Source organism: Callorhinus ursinus, unplaced genomic scaffold (genome assembly GCF_003265705.2).
Source record: "Callorhinus ursinus isolate GAN/ISIS: 27379988/994484 unplaced genomic scaffold, GSC_fseal_2.0 scaffold26, whole genome shotgun sequence".
Classification (NCBI taxonomy): domain Eukaryota; kingdom Metazoa; phylum Chordata; class Mammalia; order Carnivora; family Otariidae; genus Callorhinus; species Callorhinus ursinus.
The window spans coordinates 9264729-9283513 of record NW_027397088.1 but is presented as its reverse complement, the minus strand read 5'-3'; the positions used below and the strand labels follow the sequence as shown (position 1 = coordinate 9283513).

The window sequence follows — 18785 nt, the reverse complement described above, 5'->3', positions numbered from 1 at the left end:
TCCATCAAGAAAGAAAGGGCAGATTCAGAACGGCAGAGAAGATATCTAAAGTTTATAAAGGAAAACAGAAACTGGTTTCCTGATGTAATAAATCCTCATCATAAACAATCACTCACTACAAAAGGAAAGGTCCACGGTAGGATGTTATTTTTACCTACCTTTGTCACTTATTCCCCCAGGAATCACCTACTGGTAACTCTGAAAAGTGTCTCAGTAAAGAGCAGTTCAAAAAAATTCATGAGAATGTTTCTCTTCTTTCCTATCAGCTTCTGCCCAGATTTTGATGATGATTGGAAGCAAGTTCTATGTTCACAGCAATTTATCTTTCTACGTTACCTGTTTCTAGGTGATAAATATGTCATTTTCAAATTAGTGTGGCATTTGTTCAGTTAATTATATGCATTAGGACTTATTTCAACAGAAATGTAATTTCACCACACACATGCTAAAGCAGAAATCCTCCTGGAACCCAAAACTCCTGTGCATTAAATTTTATAGGCATTTCCTACTAAACAAAATCTGAGTAGGAACATTTTCTAGGAAAAATAATGAAAACTTTGAAGAAACAGTAAATATCATCCCACCAAAAAAAAAAAAATGTAGCTCTCTTCCAAATCAGAGAGAATCACCTAAAAACACCCAGAAAAGTCCTCACCTTACCCTTCCATAACTTATAGCCTAAGTTATGACATTTTTAAATTTATTTCAGCCTCGAACTATAAAGCTGTATATTAATTTTAATACAAGCTTATCAATTCTGCACTACCTTCTACCTGCATTATTTTTGTAAACTGTAATTACCAAGTTTTCTGGTTTTAATATATTTCTTCTTTCATTTCAAAGTTTTATAAGGCTTTATCTTCTTTATACCATTTTGCTATAAAGAATAAAAAGCCAAAGTGCTCATTAACTTATTCTAACAATAGCTGACAAACCTGCAATCAAAAAGCCACCTTTCAAATTTTACTTTTATTTTTGGACTCAGTTAAGATACTTCTAAAATATGCACGCATTGACTTTGAGGAGATGTAATTGTGATATTAAATTTTATCGAAATTTTTCAGGTCCTGATTTGTGTAGAGGCTTGTGCTCTAGAGTTCCCACAAAGCAGTAAAACGTTTAAAATACTGTCTGTGCAAATGCAAAATTTATGAATTCACACATCTCTGGTTGATTTATGTGAAATAATAATGCACTATTTAATGCTTAAACATGGCTAGGAGCAATGCTAGGCTATCAAGATGTACAATGGAATAATAGATTTATAAGACGGATAACCTTCTTGCCTAGAGAAGCTTGTTTAAAGGTGTTGTACAGATATATTAAACTATATGTAATTTTATACTAACTTAATGCTGTGGGTCTCTACCGCAAGCAATAAAAGATTGCAACCATGGCATTTGCAATAATAAAATGATCTGGCTATTCAATATAAGGTATGTATCTGAGAAGTAAAAAGAGGTGAGGAACTTGTTTAAAACTTTTGTCCTTCTCATTCATTGCTCTGTACAAAATATTTTTTTAAGATTTTATTTATTTATTTTTTAAAGATTTTATTTATTTATTCATGATAGAGAGAGAGGGGCAGAGGAAGAGGGAGAACCAGGCTCCCCAAGGAGCAAGGAGCCCTATGTAGGACTCAATCCCAGGGTCCTGGGATCATAACCTGAGCTGAAGCAGACGTTTAACCATCTGAGCCCCCCAGGCACCCCAGATTTTATTTATTTATTTGACAGAGAGAGACACAGCGAGGGAACACAAGCAGTATGGGCGAGGGAGAAGCAGGCTCCCATGGAGCAGGGAGCCCAATGCGGGCTCGATCCCAGGATCCTGGGATCATGACCCTAGCCAAAGGCAGATGCTTAACGACCGAGCCACCCAGGCACCCCAGTACAAGATATTTTTTTCTTTAATGTGGCCAACATAACTCCAAGCCCAGCAGTTGTCTATCATCATGTAACTGAGGGGAAGATTTCCATAAGGGGAGTAATTGGATGTTTCTAGGAGGCCTCCAGGCACATTTAATTATCACCTGATTTGCTTAGAAAACGAACTAAAAACTTATTAGGATGAGATCTAAGAGAAAATTATAATTGGCAGTTTTCTGGTAGGCTCTTTTTATTATACTGTATATGTTTTTCTTTTTTTTAAATCAGGAAAGGAAATATTTTTTTGGTCTGAGGTTTTAGTTGTTTGATCATTGTAAGGTAAGCACTGAGATGCATTAGCTCAACTTCCACACTCACACGAGTTAAAACATAGACAAGAATTTTAGAACTTTTAAGTTATTATTTCCATCACATAATGCTTTGAATTTTGTAGTGATCTGGTCTCAGAGTTTAACCCCTTGACACATGGTGTGCTGAATTAATGACAAAATCTCTAAAATAGAGATCTGAATAAGGTAATGAACACGTTTCAAAGATCTCCATTTGTATTGCGATTTTGACTAAATTCCACAGATGCTTTCATTCACATGCTATTAAATAGCAATTCAATAAAGTGATTTTAATAACCAATGAATTATCAAAAAGAACCCAATGAATTATTTGAAAAGCAAAAAATTTTCTTTCGACTACAGAATTTTAAATCTCCTTTGAAATCATAAAATTTTTGACCAATCAAAACACGAATGCAATTCAGTTTACATTAATTAAGAGGGTCACCAACCAAAAAAGTTAGAACAGGTTGAATGACCAATTACAGGGAAACACATATTAGTCAGGTTGTACTGCAAAAGGTCCAGTTGAAATCAAATTAAAATTTGATGACATTTTCAGAATAATCATGAAATAATTTTTCTTTTAGTTTCCCAAACTCAGCTGCATATCTGTGGCTACATTGCCTACTTAAGATGAAGTTTTTATAGTCTGACAGTAATATCAGTTATTCTGATTTTAAAGTCAGCTCTATTTGTCAGGAAATAACCTGATCACACATTAACCACCAAATGTTCAGCTCCCTTCCTGTGCATATACTTTCTAAAGCGCAAAATTGCAACATTGTTAGTGGTATTTCAGCAACGTTTATTCCCTGCTTACACACACACCGTGGAAACTCATATAATTAAGAAATATCTCAGGGCTGAAATATCGTCTTATGCAGGACACTGTTGAATGATTTTCAAAATCTTCAACATTGCCCTTAAGACATGTATAATATCTAAACAGCCAAAAATCTAGGAAACTAGTTGAAACTTGTCAAAATATGTGGTCAGTATGAGGTTGGGAGGTATAACTTGTGTCCATTGTAACCAGGTTTCCAGCAAGCTCCATCTGCCTGAAGTTTCCTAAAGGGTTATCAACTGAAACATTGTGTGAACAGATAATTGTAGGTTTCTTTATAAAGAGAAGACAGGAGAAAAGGGATGATGGCACTATTCACCCTTGATGGCTAAGTGGATTCAAATGTATTCTATCCAAAAAATCATGAATACAAATACAAAAAGTGGATTCAAATGTATTCTATCCATAAAAACATGAATACAAATACAAAAGATATGATGTAAGTAGGAAATATATTTAATTTGCTAAAAGCCATTGTTAATTTCAGTATTCAGGATTGGGAGATGGGACAAGTCTTTTTGGATCTCTGTTCAAATGGCACCAATATAAATACCCCAGCCTCAGGGTGCCTCGGTGGCTCAGTCAGTTAAGCGTCTTCCACTCAGGTCATGATCCCAGGATCGAGCCCCACATCGGGTTCCCCACTCAGAGGCGAGTTTGCTTCTCCCCCCGACTTGCACCTGCTCTCTTTCTCTCTCTCTCTATCTCTGAAATAAATAAATAAAATGTTTTTTAAATAAATAAATAGCCCAGCCTCTCCCTTCCCACTGACATTATTCTGTCTTCTCACTCTGCTCTCTTGTCATCACACTTGTGTAATTCCTGAATTATTATGGATTCATTTGTTTATCCTTTTGTTGGGTGACTCTCTCAACTTCAGTGTAAGTTCTGTGAGCTCAGGATATATTTTCTTCACCTACACCTAGAACCACACCTGTCACCTGGAAGTATTTACTAGATAAATATTCATTGAGCAAATGAATGATCGCTTTCAGTAACTAACTCTTTAGCCCTGGACAAATCACTGAATTCTTCTGGGTTTCAGGCTCCCCCTAATTTTATAAATGAAGGAATTGGATTGAGTAATCTCTCAAATCTTTCAGATTAAAATGCCACAATTTGATTAAAATGCTTTAATTTGACCCTCTAGACCATCCTTTCTAAATTATGGCATGTTTTCATGAATTTGTTTTGACAAATATTATTTCCCTATATTACTGGTTGTGGTTATTATTCAGACTATAGTGACAAAAATTTCATATTTTCCCATTCTTAATAATTCATATTTGTGTTGTTACTGAAATTTAAAAAAATACAATGATTGTGCCCATTATCGATGTATTACCTTTCAGGTCCAAATTCACCCTTCATGGCTCTGCCTTGTGATCCTGAAGCTGGGCACTCCAAACATTTCTTTGTCTACTGGCGTCATGCTAAACTTTTGTCAGTAGAGGGTGAGAGAGGGCTGCTGCGGGAGAGAAGAGTCTCTTCTTCTATTTAGTATGCTCTCTTCCCTTCTGGCCCCTGCAGCATCAGTCTGCACCTGGGGAACGAAGTGGTGCTCAGTTACCTGGCACGTTTCAGCAGCACACCTGCAGCAGCCTCCTAGCACGTTTGGCTAGTCCCTCATTCAATATCCCAGAGACTCTGGAAGACCCCCAGTAGACAGCTTCCCTGAAGTTTCCCCTTGTGCTCTAGCTGATTCCTGGTGAGTGTCACTGGCATCCCAGCCAGAGGTTTCCCGCTTACCAGCCTGAAATACTTCAACAAGCTTCTCTACCATCCAGTGGGCTGTGGCACGCCCTCTCCAAATGTGCTCCTTCCTTGTGTACTCTGCCTTAACCACAGAGTCAGTAGCTACTCTATCTGCATTCCTTCGAGTTCTCTTTACCTCTTAGTAGTTAATCCCTAGTTACCAATTAACAATTTTTAATAAAGATTTTATTTATTTGACAGAAAGAGAGAGGGAGAGCACAAGCAGGTAGAGTGGCAGGGACAGAGGGAGAGGGAGAAGCAGGCTCCCCAATGAGGGAGGAGCCCGACACAGGGCTCGATCCCAGGACCCTGGGATCATGACCTGAGAAGAAGGCAGCCACTTAACTGACTGAGCCACCCAGGTGTCCCCACCAATTAACAACTTTTTATAATAAACTTCACTTGCTTGAATTACTACATGTGGTTTTGCTTTTGTTTTTGTTTTGGGTTTTTTTGTTTTGTTTTGTTTTGTTTTGTTTTTTGTCTCTTTGCTTAACTCTGAATGATATGGAGACATTTATGTATGTATGTACGTATGTATGTATTTTTATTCTTTTTTAATTTATTTATTTATTTGAGAGTGAGAGAACCAGGGGCAGGAGCACAGGGAGAGAGAGACTCTCAAGGAGACTCCCAACTGAGCTCAGGGCTCAATCCCACTACCCTGAGATCATGATCTGAGCCGAAACCAAGAGTCAGATGCTCAACTGACTGAGCTACGTAGGCACCATGAAATGCGAAAATAAAGGACTTATTTAATAAAAATTAAAAGCATATATACTATTACCTCAAATTATAGTAATGTCTATATCTCAGTTTTGTAAAGTTTTGGAAGTTGTAATTTTAAGACTTTTTACTTTCTTAAAATACCAAAAAAAATAGAAAAGTCTAAAGTCTAAAAAATATGATCTCTTAGCTTCTAGTTTTATACATGGGGATTGTTTTAAAAAGAAGGGTAGATTTAATTTTTATGTGCAAGTGAGGGTAACTGAATTTAATAAATACACAAGTCCCTAGAGTCTAATTTGCTTTAAAACAGAGGATAAAATTTGATTCATAAAATGCCCTTGTGTAGATTATTACATATTGCACATATGTATAAACCATCAGAGACATATACACTCAGTGATAATAGCTTAAGCAGGATTAGGCATGGGTGCTTTCTAGTTAGAATATGGTATTTCATAAACCACATGAATCTTGTGGAGTATCATATGGTTTAATGCAAAACATACAATAAATCTTCATAGGACTGTGATTTTTTTTTTCTACTCTTAAAAGAACTCTTTAAATTGCACAACATATATATTCTGGTGAAACCCCTCTCCTAAGTTTTGAAAGTTAAATGTGATCTTCAGTACTTGTCAACTTTGTTCTTTCACTTAACCAGAAGAGATAATGTCATCTGACAAAAAGAAAATGTATACACTTGTATTATATCCCTCGAAGTTCTACACATATGACCTTCATTCTTCAAGTCAGGATTGGAACCAGGAGTCCTCCTTTAAACATCAGCAGAAACTTCTAAATAAATAGCATTTTTCAAATTTTAGTAGACATTACTCTTTTACTACTACTTAGTAAATATTTTGAAAGTGCTATCCCTATCAAGGAAGGGAAATAGGACAATAATAAGGCATAATACCCACAGTAAACCATGTTGCACATTGAGGGCAGGCTGGATGAAAGAATACAAGAGGGATATATTACAAAAGAGGAAGTTCTACAATTAGATGTTACTCTTGCCTGGCAAACAGGCCAGTGAGTTCATCCCCTATGTCTTAACCATGAGGTGGCAGTTACACTTAATTTATCCCTCCAGGACCTTCATGCTATTTCAGTCTCCTGGTCCACACCTGTCATTTTACAAGAAAAAACCTAAGATCTGTCTAGGTTAAGTCCAGGGTTACATGGCTAATTGGTGGGCTGAGCTTTAATGCAATAAGAAATGCAGCTCCTTTAATCAAGATCAGTGTAGTGATACTGTGGCAGGAAATGCTAGTTGTCTCCCAAAGCCCAGCACCACCACCCCCGACCCTGTCTTAATACAGAATCCCACTTTTGAGATGGGCACCTTTCTGCCCAGACTCCTTTGTACCTGGATGTGGCCATGAGATAATTTGGCCTATGTAAATGATGTTTCTTCTCTGTAAGTAGAAAATTTTTATGTGATTTCCAAGAAATATTAGTAAAGGTATAGGGCATAGACTTTTCTAGTATCTTACTATTTCTTGCCAACTCAAAACTAAACAGCTGCCAGTCATATAGCCATCTTGGCTCCTGGAGTGATGTACTAAATATAGCTGAGCAACAAGAGAGAAGGAACATGGGTTTTGGACATAACGGAGTCACAATACCAGCCTTGGATTTTTTGCCTCAGGACTTCTACATGAAAAAGAAATTATCTTGTTGAACCTAATAGGCACACGTAGCCAATCCTAATTCTAAATGGTTCAGATAATTTCCGATCCATGAGTTTTCTAACAGCTATTCTGAGATAGAATAGCAAATCTTCACATCCCAGCAATGGGCCCAACAAAAGTCAAAGACTTTGTTACTCAAAGTGTGATTCACTGACCAGTAGCAATGGCATCAAACAGAAGTCCAACCGAAGCCCCAAATCTCAGGCCTCTCCCTACCAAACCTGAGTCTGCATATGAACAGGGATTCCTGAATGAGGATTCCTTATATGTGCACATTGAAGTTTGAGGAGCATTACTCTAAAATAGCAGTTTTCCTGTCACACCTCTCTATGGCAGTTGACCTTGTGGGTGTAGACAATTTTACTGCAGGATCTTTCTGCTAAGACCAGCAAACAGGGTGGTCTCTTGCAAGATGCCCAAATTCAGGCATTATAGTGGAGACAGCTATCAGGTGAGAGTCTATATTTTAAATTTAAGAATCCCCAAAAAGCAGTGGTGAACATGATTTTTCCCTATCTCAGGAAATCCTAGGAACAAGATAACTCAGTGCTTATTTTTCAGTATGAGAAAATGTTTGTCTCCTTTTTTTATTTGTGTCATTATGTAATAGTCCTTTGCAGAAATGGGTACGGTTGATCCAGAGGCACATTTCTTAATTCCAGTCTACAGTGTTTCCATCCTCTGTGGCTAATTTGTTCAGGATGGAGGCAATACAAGAGCTTAGTGTGTCTTGCAGAGATCAAATAAACTTGCCCATGGTCATACAGCAAGTCAGAGAGAGAAGCTGATCTACCATGAGTCCCAGAAGCAAGATTCCTTCTCTCTTCTCTCAGAAAAAAAATCATTATACAATTCTTACCCTGCAAAGAATCTTTTTTTTTATTTTTAAAGATTTTTATTTATTTATTGAGAGAGAGAGAGAATGGTAGAGAGAGAGCATGAGAGGGAGGAAGGTCAGAGGGAGAAGCAGACTCCCTGCTGAGCAGGCAGCCCGATGCGGGACTCGATCCCAGGACTCCAGGATCATGACCTGAGCTGAAGGCAGTCGCTTAACCAACTGAGTCACCCAGGCACCCACCCTGCAAAGATTCTTTAAAATATTTTTTATGGAATGAAAGCTCAAAGTTGTATCATGTCCATATTGAGTAACTATAATTGTAAAACATAGGATACTTCTTGAAGTGTTATTTAATGGATATCTTAGCTTCTATAATTATTAATAGATAATATAGTCCAAAACATAATTTTGCTTAAGGATAGGCACTAATAACTTTAATAAACTAAAAAGAACAGTTACCCAAACAACCGAATATGTTCTTAAATATCCTTATCCGTGTACTGATAATCATGGGGGTTATTGCTAGCTGACCACTCAGCCTTAGGTTTTTTTGGTTTGGGGTTTGGTTTTTTTAGCCCTAGTGTTTTGTTTTGTTTTTTTTAATAATGTTTCAAACAATTGTGGTTAATGACACAAAAGAAGTCAAATAAGACAGACCAAGGTTATAATCCAAGATTTTCAAATGCATTAGAGTAATATATATTTGTTTCTTACATGCTTATTTGTAGATTTATTTGCTATAATTAACATACAATAAACTCTACATATTTGAAGAGTATAATTGATAACTTTAATACTTGTACACACACCATATCCAGGCAGTGAACACAGCCACCACCTTAAATTTTCCTGGCGGCCCACATTACTCCCTTCCATCTGCCCCTCCCTAAAGCCTGTGTAGAGGCAAACACTGAGCTGCTGCAGGAGACTTGTTTTGAATTTTCTACAATATTATGTAACTAGAATCATACGGTGTGTACTTTTATTGGCCTATCTTCTTCCACTTAACATAATGATTCTGATATTTACCATGCTGTTCCATAAATCAATAATTGTTTTACATTGAGTAGTGTTTCATATAAGGATATACCACAAATTGTTTATCCATTCACCTGGTGATGGATATGTGTCTTGTGTCCAGTTTTTAAGTATTCCAAATCAAGTTGCTACAAATGTTCATGTAAAAGTCTCTGGGTGAAGACCTTTATGTCTCCACTTTTATTACTCTCGGTGGAATATCTGGAATTTATGGTAAGTAAATGTTCAAACTTTTAGGAAACTGCCAAATTGTTTTCCCACTTTTTTTTTAAGATTTTATTTATTTGAGAGATAGAGAGCAAGATGAGGGGAGGGCAGAAGGAGAGCAAGAGAGAGAATCTCAAGCAGAATTTGCACTAAGTAGAGCACAACGCGGGGATCAATTCCATGACCCCAAGGTCATGACCTGAGCAGAAACCAAGCATCTTTTCATGTTTATTTGCCATCCATATATTTTTCTGGTAAACTATTTGTTCAAATCTTTTGCCCATTTTTAATTGAGTCATTTATTTCATTATTATTTATTCTAAGTGAAGAAACTTTTTTTTCAAGTTTCTTTTAAATTCCAGTTAGTTAATATACAGTGTAACATTGGTTTCAGGTATAGAATTTAGTGCTAAAATGAACAACATAGGAAACAACAGATGTTGGTGAGGATGTGGAGAAAGGGGAACCCTCTTGCACTGTTGGTGGGAATGAAAACTGGTGCAACACACTCTGGAAAACAGTATAATTTTCTTAAAAGGTTAAAAACAGAACTACGCTATGATCCAGCAATCACACCACTGGAATTTTCTAAAGGATACAAAAATACTGATTTGAAGGGATACATGCACCCTGATGTTTATATCAGGATTATCAACAAAAGCCAAATTATGGAGAGTTCTTTCCATATTCTGGATATAAATTCTTCATCAAATATATGATTTGCAACTATATTTTTTTAGTTCGTGGCTTGTTTTTGCATTCTTTTCATACCATCTTTCAAATAAGTGAATTTCTTAATTTCAATAAAGAACTATATATTTTTTCTTTTCTTTTTTTTTTCCCTTGGAATTATACTATTGATGTGTTTAAGTAATTATTGCTTAAAACAAGATCGCAAAGATTTTATATTTACTTCTAGCCATTTTAAAGGTTTTATACTTGGGTCTATGGACCATTTTGAGTTAATTTTTATACGTTGCAATGTATGGGTCAAGTTTCATTTTTTTTTGCGTGTAGCTGTCTAATTGATCCAGCATCATATTTTGGAGCTACTATAATCTCTCCATTGACTGTCCTTGAAAAGCATTTGGTCATGTATGTTCGAGCTTATTTCTGGCTTCTTTATTCTATTTCATTGATTTATTTCTCTATCTTTGTGCCAATGCCACATTGTTTGATTAATGTTATAAAGTAACACGGTCTCTAAAAGCAGATACTGTAAATCCTCAAACTTTGTTCTATCTTTTTGTAGTTATCTGTAGCTATTCTAGGTCATTTTTGTTTCTATATGAATTTAAAAATAAGCTTAATTCTATCAAGATGCCAGTTAGGATTTTAATTGAGATTTAATTGAATCTGTAGATCAATTTAAAGAAAGTGTCATCTTAAGAATACTGAGTTTTCCTAACCAAGAAAATTATTCTTAGTTTTCCCATGTCTTTTGTTTTTAAAACTTGTATCAACAATGTTTGATAGCTTGTTGTGTGTCTTACACATTTGTTGTGAAACTTTAAATATTTCATTTTTGATGCTTTTTAAAATGGTATTATTTTAATTTCAACTTCCAATTGCTCACTGCTAGTGTATAAAAATAAAACTAAATTTTTATTATTGACCTGTATCCTACAACACTGTTAACCTCACTTTTTGTTTCTAGAAAATTTTCTGTAGATTCTGAAGGATTTTCCACATAGACAGTTCTGTTGTCTGTTAATACTAATAGCATTGATTCCTTCCATTCCAATTTTGATGTCTTTATTTTGCCTTCTTTATAGCAATGCAGGAACCTACAGTGCTATGCTGAATGGAGATGGTAAAAGGATATTTTTATCTTGATCTTAGGGGAAAGTCTTATAGATTTTAATCATTAAGAATGATATTAGCTGTACAGTTTATTTCCTTATTTATTTATTTATTTATTTATTTATCATTTACTTTAAGTTTTTATTTTAATTCCAGTTATCATAGTGTTATACTAGTTTCAGATATACTAGTTTCAGATAGTGATTCAACACTTCTATACACCATCCTGTGCTCATTACAACATGTGCACTCCTTAATCCCCATCACCTATTTAACCCATCCCCCCACCCACCTCCCCTCTGGTAACCAGTAGTTTGTTCTCTATAGTTAAGAGTCTTTTTCTTGGTTTCTCCCTCTCTCTCTCTCTCTCCCTTTCTCTCTGTATATAGATATAGATATAGATATAGATATAGATATAGATATAGATATAGATATAGATATAGATATATACATATATAGATATTGTTTTTTCCCCCTTGCTTGTTTGTTTTCTTTCTTAAATTCCACAAATTGGTGAAATCATATGATATTCGTCTTTCTCTGACTGACATTTTGCTTAGCATTATACTCTTTAGCTTCATCCATATCATTGCAAATGGCAGGATTTCATTCTTTTTCACAGCTAAATAATCTCTCATTGTGTATATACACCACATCTTCTTTATCCATTCACCAATCAATGGGCATGGGCCGCTTTTATATCTTGACTATTGTAAATAATGCTGCTGATAAACATAAGGGTGTATATATCCCTTTGAATTCGTATTCTTGTATTCTTTGGGGGAATACGCAGTAGTGCAGTTGCTAGATCATAAGGTACTTCTATTTTTAACTTTTTGAGGAAACTCCATACTGTTTTCCAGAATGACTGCACCAGTTTGCATTCCCACCAACATTGCATGAGGGTTCCCCTTTCTCCACATCCTCGCCAAAATCTGTTGTTTCTTATGTTGTTGATTTTACCCATTTTGACAAGTATGAGGATATCTCATTGTAGTTTTGGTTTGCATTTCCCTAATGGTAAATGATAAGGAGCATCTTTTCATGTGTCTGTATGTCTTCTTTGGAGAAATGTCTATCTTCTGCCAATTTTTAACTGGATTATTTTAGGAAGGGATGTTGAGTTCTATCAATTCTTTATAGATTTTGGATGCTAGCCCTTTCTCAGATACGTCATTTGTAAATATCTTCTCTTATTCCATAGCTTGCCTTTTAGTTGTGTTGTTTATTTCCTTCACTGTGTGGAAGTTTTCATTTTGATGAAGTCCCACTGTATGGAAGCAAAACAAAAGTTTTGCTTTTGTTTCCCTTGCCTCAGGAGATATATCTAGAAAGAAGTTGCTATGGCTGATGTCAAAGAAGTTACGGTTACTGCCTGTGTTCTCTTCTAGGATTTTAACGGTTTCAGGTTCCACATTTAGGTCTTTAATCCATTTTTTTAAGATTTTATTTATTTATTTGACAGAGAGAGACACAGCGAGAGAGGGAACACAAGCAGGGGAGTGAGAGAGGGAGAAGCAGCCTTCCCGAGCTGGGAGCCCAATGCGGGGCTCAAACCCAGGACCCAGGGATCATGACCTAGCTGAAGGCAGACTCTTAACGACTGAGCCACCCAGGTGCCCCTTTAATCCATTTTGGATTTATTTTTGTGTATAGTTCAAGAAAGTGATCCAGTCTCAGTCTTTTGTATGTTGCTGTTTTCCCAGCACTATTTGTCAAAGAGACTGTCTTTTTCCCATTGGATATTCTTGGATATGCTTTGTCAAAGATTAATTGACTGTATAATTATGGGTTTATTTCTGGATTTTCTATTCTATTTCATTGATCTATGTGTTAGCTGTAGGTTTTTATTAGATTCCTTTATCAGGTTGAGAAATTTCCCTTTTATTTATAGTTTGCTGAGAATTGTTATCAAAAATAAATATTTAATTTTGTTAGTGGCTTTTCCAGTGTCTATTGAGATGATCAGATGTTTTGTTTTGCTTTGGTATGTGACTATGATGACTTATGTTGGTTGATTTTCCATTGTTAAACCACCCTTGTATTCCTAGGATCAACACTACTTGGTCATATTGTATTCTCACTTTTTTAAAAATACTGATAGATTCTCTGAGAAAATTTTTGTTATTTTTGCATCTATGTTTATGAAGATTATTGGTCTATATTTTTTTCTTCTAATATCTTCTTCTGGTTTTGATATCTAGCTAATCCTTCTCTCATAGAATGAATTGTTGAGTGCTCTATCCTGTTGAGTTTTCTAGAAGTGTTTGTATAGACTTGTTATTATTTCTTCTTTAAAAATTGTAAAATTCCCTAGTGAAATTAACTCAGCCTGAAGCTCTCTTTGTGAAAAGATTTTAAACTACAAATTCAATTTATTTTATATACATAAGGTTATTCTAGATATCTATTCTAGAGTGATTTTGTTGGTTTATGTTTTTCAAGAAAGTTGTCAATTTACTCTAAATTGTCAGGTTTTTGGCATAAAATTGTTCATAATATTCTTTCATTTTTTAAAACATAAGTAGATCTATATCTGTCAGCTGGATAACTCCTAATATTGATAATTGGTGTTCTCCCTTTTCTAATCAGTCTGTTTTTTTTTTTTTTACCTACTCGGAGAAGCAGCTTTTGGTCTCATTGATTTGCTCTTTTGGTTTTTTTATTTTATTGAATTCTGCCCACATGTTTATTATTTCCTTACATCTGCAAACACTGGTTTTAGTTTGCACTTCTAGTCTCTGAAGACAGAAGCAGAGATCAATGATTTTGACTTTTCTTTTCTTTTTTTTATTTTTATTTTATTTATTTATTTATTTATTTATTTATTTATTTATTTATTTTTTATTATGTGATGTCTCTAATGGGCATTTATGGATATAAATTTTTCTCTAAGCACTGTTTTAGCTTTATCCCACAAAATTTGGTATGTTGTGTTTTTACTTTCATCCTAATTTTACTTTTGATTTTGTCTTTGACCCATGGACTATGTAGAATTATATTATTTAGTTTACAAATTTCAGGAATTTTCTAGAATCCTTTTGGTTATTGATTTCTAATTTAATTCTATTTTCATAAAACATACTTTAAAAGAGTTGAATTCTTTTAAATTTAATGAAACTTATTTTACAGTCTAAAATGTGGTCTGTTTTGATCAATGTACTAAATACATTGTGTATTCCGCTCTTGTTGGGTGTGGTGTTCTGTAAGTGTAAGATCAAATTGGTTGATTGTATTGTTCAAGTATTCCATGCCCCATAAATTGTCCATCTAATTGTCATTCCATCTCTATAATTATTGAGAAAGGGTGTTAAAATCTCTGAATCTAATTGTGGATTTTTCTGTTTCTTCTTGCTCTTTTATAACTTTTTTCTTCACTTATCTGATTTACTCTGTTATTCAGGGCATAAACATTTAGGATTATGCATTCAGAAATCTACTTTGTATGAGGGGCACCTGGGTGGCTCAGTCAGTTGAGCATATGACTCTTGGTTTTGGCTTAGGTCATGATCGCGTGCTCGCTTTGGCAGCACGTATACTAAAATTAGGTCATGATCGCAGGGTTGTAAGATCCAGCCCATGTTGGGCTCCATGCTCAATAGGGAGTCTGCTTGAGATTCTCTCTCCCTCTCCCTCTCCCTTTGCCCCTCCCCCAGCTCATGCACTCGCTCTCTCTCTCAAATAAATAAACAAATCTTTCTTTTAAAAAAGAAATCTACTTTGTATTAGATTAGTATAGCTACTCCAGTCTTCCAATTAGTCATACCATGATATATCTTTTCCACCTTTTTTCTTTAATTTATTTCTTGTAGACAACATATAGTTGGGTCTTGCCTTTTTGGGTTTTGTTGTTGTTGTTTAAAATATTTTATTTATTTATTTATTTGAAAGAGAGAGAGAGAGAGAGACAGCGAGAGAGGGAACACAAGCAGGGGGAGTGGGAGAGGGAGAAGCAGGCTTCCCGCTGAGCAGGGAGCCCGATGCGGGGCTCTATCCCAGGACCCTGAGATGACCTGAGCCGAGGCAGACGCTTAACGCCTGAGCCACCCAGGCACCCCTTGCCTTTTTGTTTTAATCCAAATTGCCAATCTCATCTTTTAATATGGTGACCATTTATATTTATCATGATCATTTATATTCTTGAGTTTAAAACTATAATCTTGCTATTTGTTTTTTATTTGATTCATCTGCTCTTTGTTCTCTTTTTCCTAACTTTTTTTTGATTAATTGGTGGTTTTTTTTCACCGTTCAAAATTTATTTGGTATTTTAGTTGGTATGACACTTAGTTGGCTGCATTGTCTTTTTACGTTATATGACCATGTACACTATATTCTGACATACATAGTACACAAAGTAAGATCCTTTAGGACAGTTATGCACAATACATGCAATATTGAATTTATACATTGGATCCCAGAACGTGACTGACTGGAAAAGATGGACTAGGCATGTCGGGTGTTGGGGGAAGGAACCCAAAGTGACAGAACACACAGTAAACACACATCTGGTGTGCAGAGCAACCTCAGTTCTGGCAGTGGAGCCTCTGAGACGGTGGGGCTAACTTACGTTAACCAATTTAGGGCTACAAAGACAGGTATCATCCAGTACCAGGATACAGCTGCAGGGTTTGGTGAACCATTCCTATTTGGAACTTTAGGAAACTGACGTTTTTTCTTAGGCCATTTTAATATTACTTGAGTAACAGATCAGATAATAAGGACAATATACTCAACCTCCAACTAAAATCCTGCTATAGTCTAGACAGTGAAGTGGTACATTAGAAAACTTTAAAACTGCAGCTCCTTTTGGATCCCCAAAGTGTATCTGCACTCTTCTTCAAACGGGCCTCCTCCTCAGAAGTCAGAGTCACCTTCACAACATCTGAAATTCCATTCTGTCCCAAGATGCAAGGGACACTAAGGAAGACATCATCTTTAATTCCATAGAGACCCTTAATCATGGTGGAAATTGGATGCACCCGCCTAAGATTCTTCATTATACTTTCGGCCAGACCTGCCACAGACAGTACAATGGCCCAGGAGGTGTAGCCTTTCAGTTTGATCACCTCATAGGCACTGTCAACCACCTGTTTGTGAACCTCTTTCCACTGTTCCTTATCTGCATCAGTGCCTAAGTGAGGGTGCAGATTCTTCAGAGAGACACCAGCAACGTTCACTCCACTCCATACAGGCACACTGGAGTCTCATGCTCCCCAAGGACCCACCTGTGACAGCTTAATGGGTGAACTCCCAGTCTTTCCCCCATTAGGTAATGGAACCGGGCTGAATCCAGATTGCAACCACTTCCAATAACACGGTTTTGGGGAAAGCCACTTACCTTCCAAGCCACCTAGGTCAAGATATCCACTGGATTGGAAACGACAAGCAACTTGCAGTTTGGGCTATATTTTATGATATTAGGAATGATGAACTTGAAGATGTTCACGTTACGCTGGACCAAATTAAGACGGCTTTCTCCCTCTTGCTGACGTGCCCCAGCTGTGATAATAACCAGCTTGGAGTTTGCAGTCACATTACAATCTTTGCCAGAGACAATTTTTGGTGTTCTAAGGAAAAGGCTGCCGTGCTGGAGATCCATCATCTCTCCCTTCAGTATGTCTTCCATGACATCAACAAGAGCAAGTTCATCTGCCAAGTCCTTCATTAAGATACTGATGGCACAAGCCATGCCAACAGCACCAACCCCAACAACTGTGATCTTATTCTGGGAGGTATGTTCTTCCTTAAGAAGATTCTGAATCAGCTGATCTTTGAGAGTTGCCATTTTGGACTTAGAACCAAAAGGAATCAGGAGTGCACGTTGGGCGGGCGTCAGCGGCGCGCGAGGTTGAATCCGGACTCGGCCGATTAATTGGCTTCTTAATAGTTTCCATTTTATACCTTTTGTTAGTTTATTAAACATAAATCTTAGTTTTGATTTTTTAATGTTTGATTCAGTGTCTATAGTATACATCTTTAACTTATTGGTCTACTTTCAAGTAATATTATAATGCTTCAGGAACAATGTAAGAATTTTACAGTAGCTTGTTTCCTTTTCAACCCTCTCCCAGCCCTAGTGCTATTTTTATCAAAATTGTACTTCTACATGTTGTAAACTCCCTGATACATCATCACTTTGGCTTTAAACAGTCAAATATCTTTAAAATAAACAAAACAAAACAAAGTATTTTGTATGTATCTGTGTATTTTCATCTAGTATTATATTCTTTCTCCTGAAAGACTAACATTTCTTATAGTGTGGGTCTATTGCTGATGAACTCTTTTAGCTTTATCATATCTGAAAAAGAAAATATTTCATCGTCTTTTCTGGAATAATATTTTCATTGGATAGAGAGCTCTGAAATAATCATTTCTTTCTTTCAGTAATTTCAATATATTGCTATATTGTCCTCTGGCTTGCATTGTTTCTTATAAGAAATACACTATCCTTCTCACCTTTTATCCTTTGCACATGTATGGAGCTTTTTCTCTGCTTGTTTTTCTTATTTCTTTTATTTGAAAAATATTTTCCAGTGTTAAATTTATAGCGACAGAACTCTATGTCCAATTGACATTCAAACTGGACACAACAGAGCTGCTCAACAGAAATGGAGACGCTCAGTAATCATCTGCAGGATGTACTCTGCTGTTCATCCCGTCAAGTGTATTTTTAATGTTAGACACTGCAGCTTTCATCTCTAGAAGTTTGATTTTACTTTTTCATATATTTATGACTCTATTTAACATGACGCACCTTTCTTTAACTTCCTGAATATATAAAGTATATTATAATAACTTTGAATGTCCATGTCTGCTAACTCTATCACCCACTTAATTCCTTTGTCTGTTTCTTTCTACTGATTAATTTTTCTCCTCATTATGAGTCACATTTTATTGCTTGTTGGCTTGCTTGATAATTTTTGATTGAATACCATATATTATAAATTTTACTTTGTTGGATGTTGGATATTTTGTATTCCTATAAATAACCTTGAAATTTATTTGGAATACAATCAGTTTACTTGTAACCAGTTTGATCTTTTTGAGGCATACCTTAAGCTTTGTAAGGTGAGATGCAGGTAGCATTTAGTCTAGGACTAATTGTTCCGACTGAAGATGTCCTATCAACTAGAGTTTTGTTTTTGTTTTTATTTTTATCACTCTGGCTGGTGGGAACAGGCCCTGTTACTGACCCTGTGTAAATGCTGGAGATCGTTGCCTCTAACCTTTTCAGGTGGTTCTTTGCCTGGCCTCAGATGGGTTCTTTGCATGGATAAAGCAGTTGTACTCTAGAGAGGAAGGCTGTGAAAATGTCTGCATCTCTTTCTCTCTGCAGCTTTCTTCAACCTGGTAGTCTTTGCTAACTTTGGCTGCTCTTGCTTCTCCATATTCCCAGTGTGGACCCTTCAGCTGAGACAGCACCAAGTCTGACCACTGTCTCTGCTCCCTTTCTGTGTTGTGACCTAGAGGCTCTCCCTAAGTAGTACACCAGGGCAATTACAGCTCTTACCTTCTTTTGTCCCCCTTCTCTCAGGAATCACTGCCCTGCTCTGCCTTATGTCCAAAGTCTGACATTATTCTTTCACATACTTTATCTCAGGGTTTTTTTTTTTTTCTCTTGGTAGGTTAGCAAGATTTTACAGATAAGAAGCCCAT

The 18785-nt window shown here is 36.1% G+C and overlaps 2 pseudogenes; both read right to left on the bottom strand.

Moving 5' to 3' along the window:
* The window catches only part of LOC112838266 (elongation factor 1-alpha 1-like), a 141309-nt pseudogene that overhangs the window by 51283 nt on the left and 71241 nt on the right, over positions 1-18785 (bottom strand).
* LOC112838385 (L-lactate dehydrogenase A chain pseudogene) lies at positions 15501-16936 on the bottom strand (annotated as a pseudogene).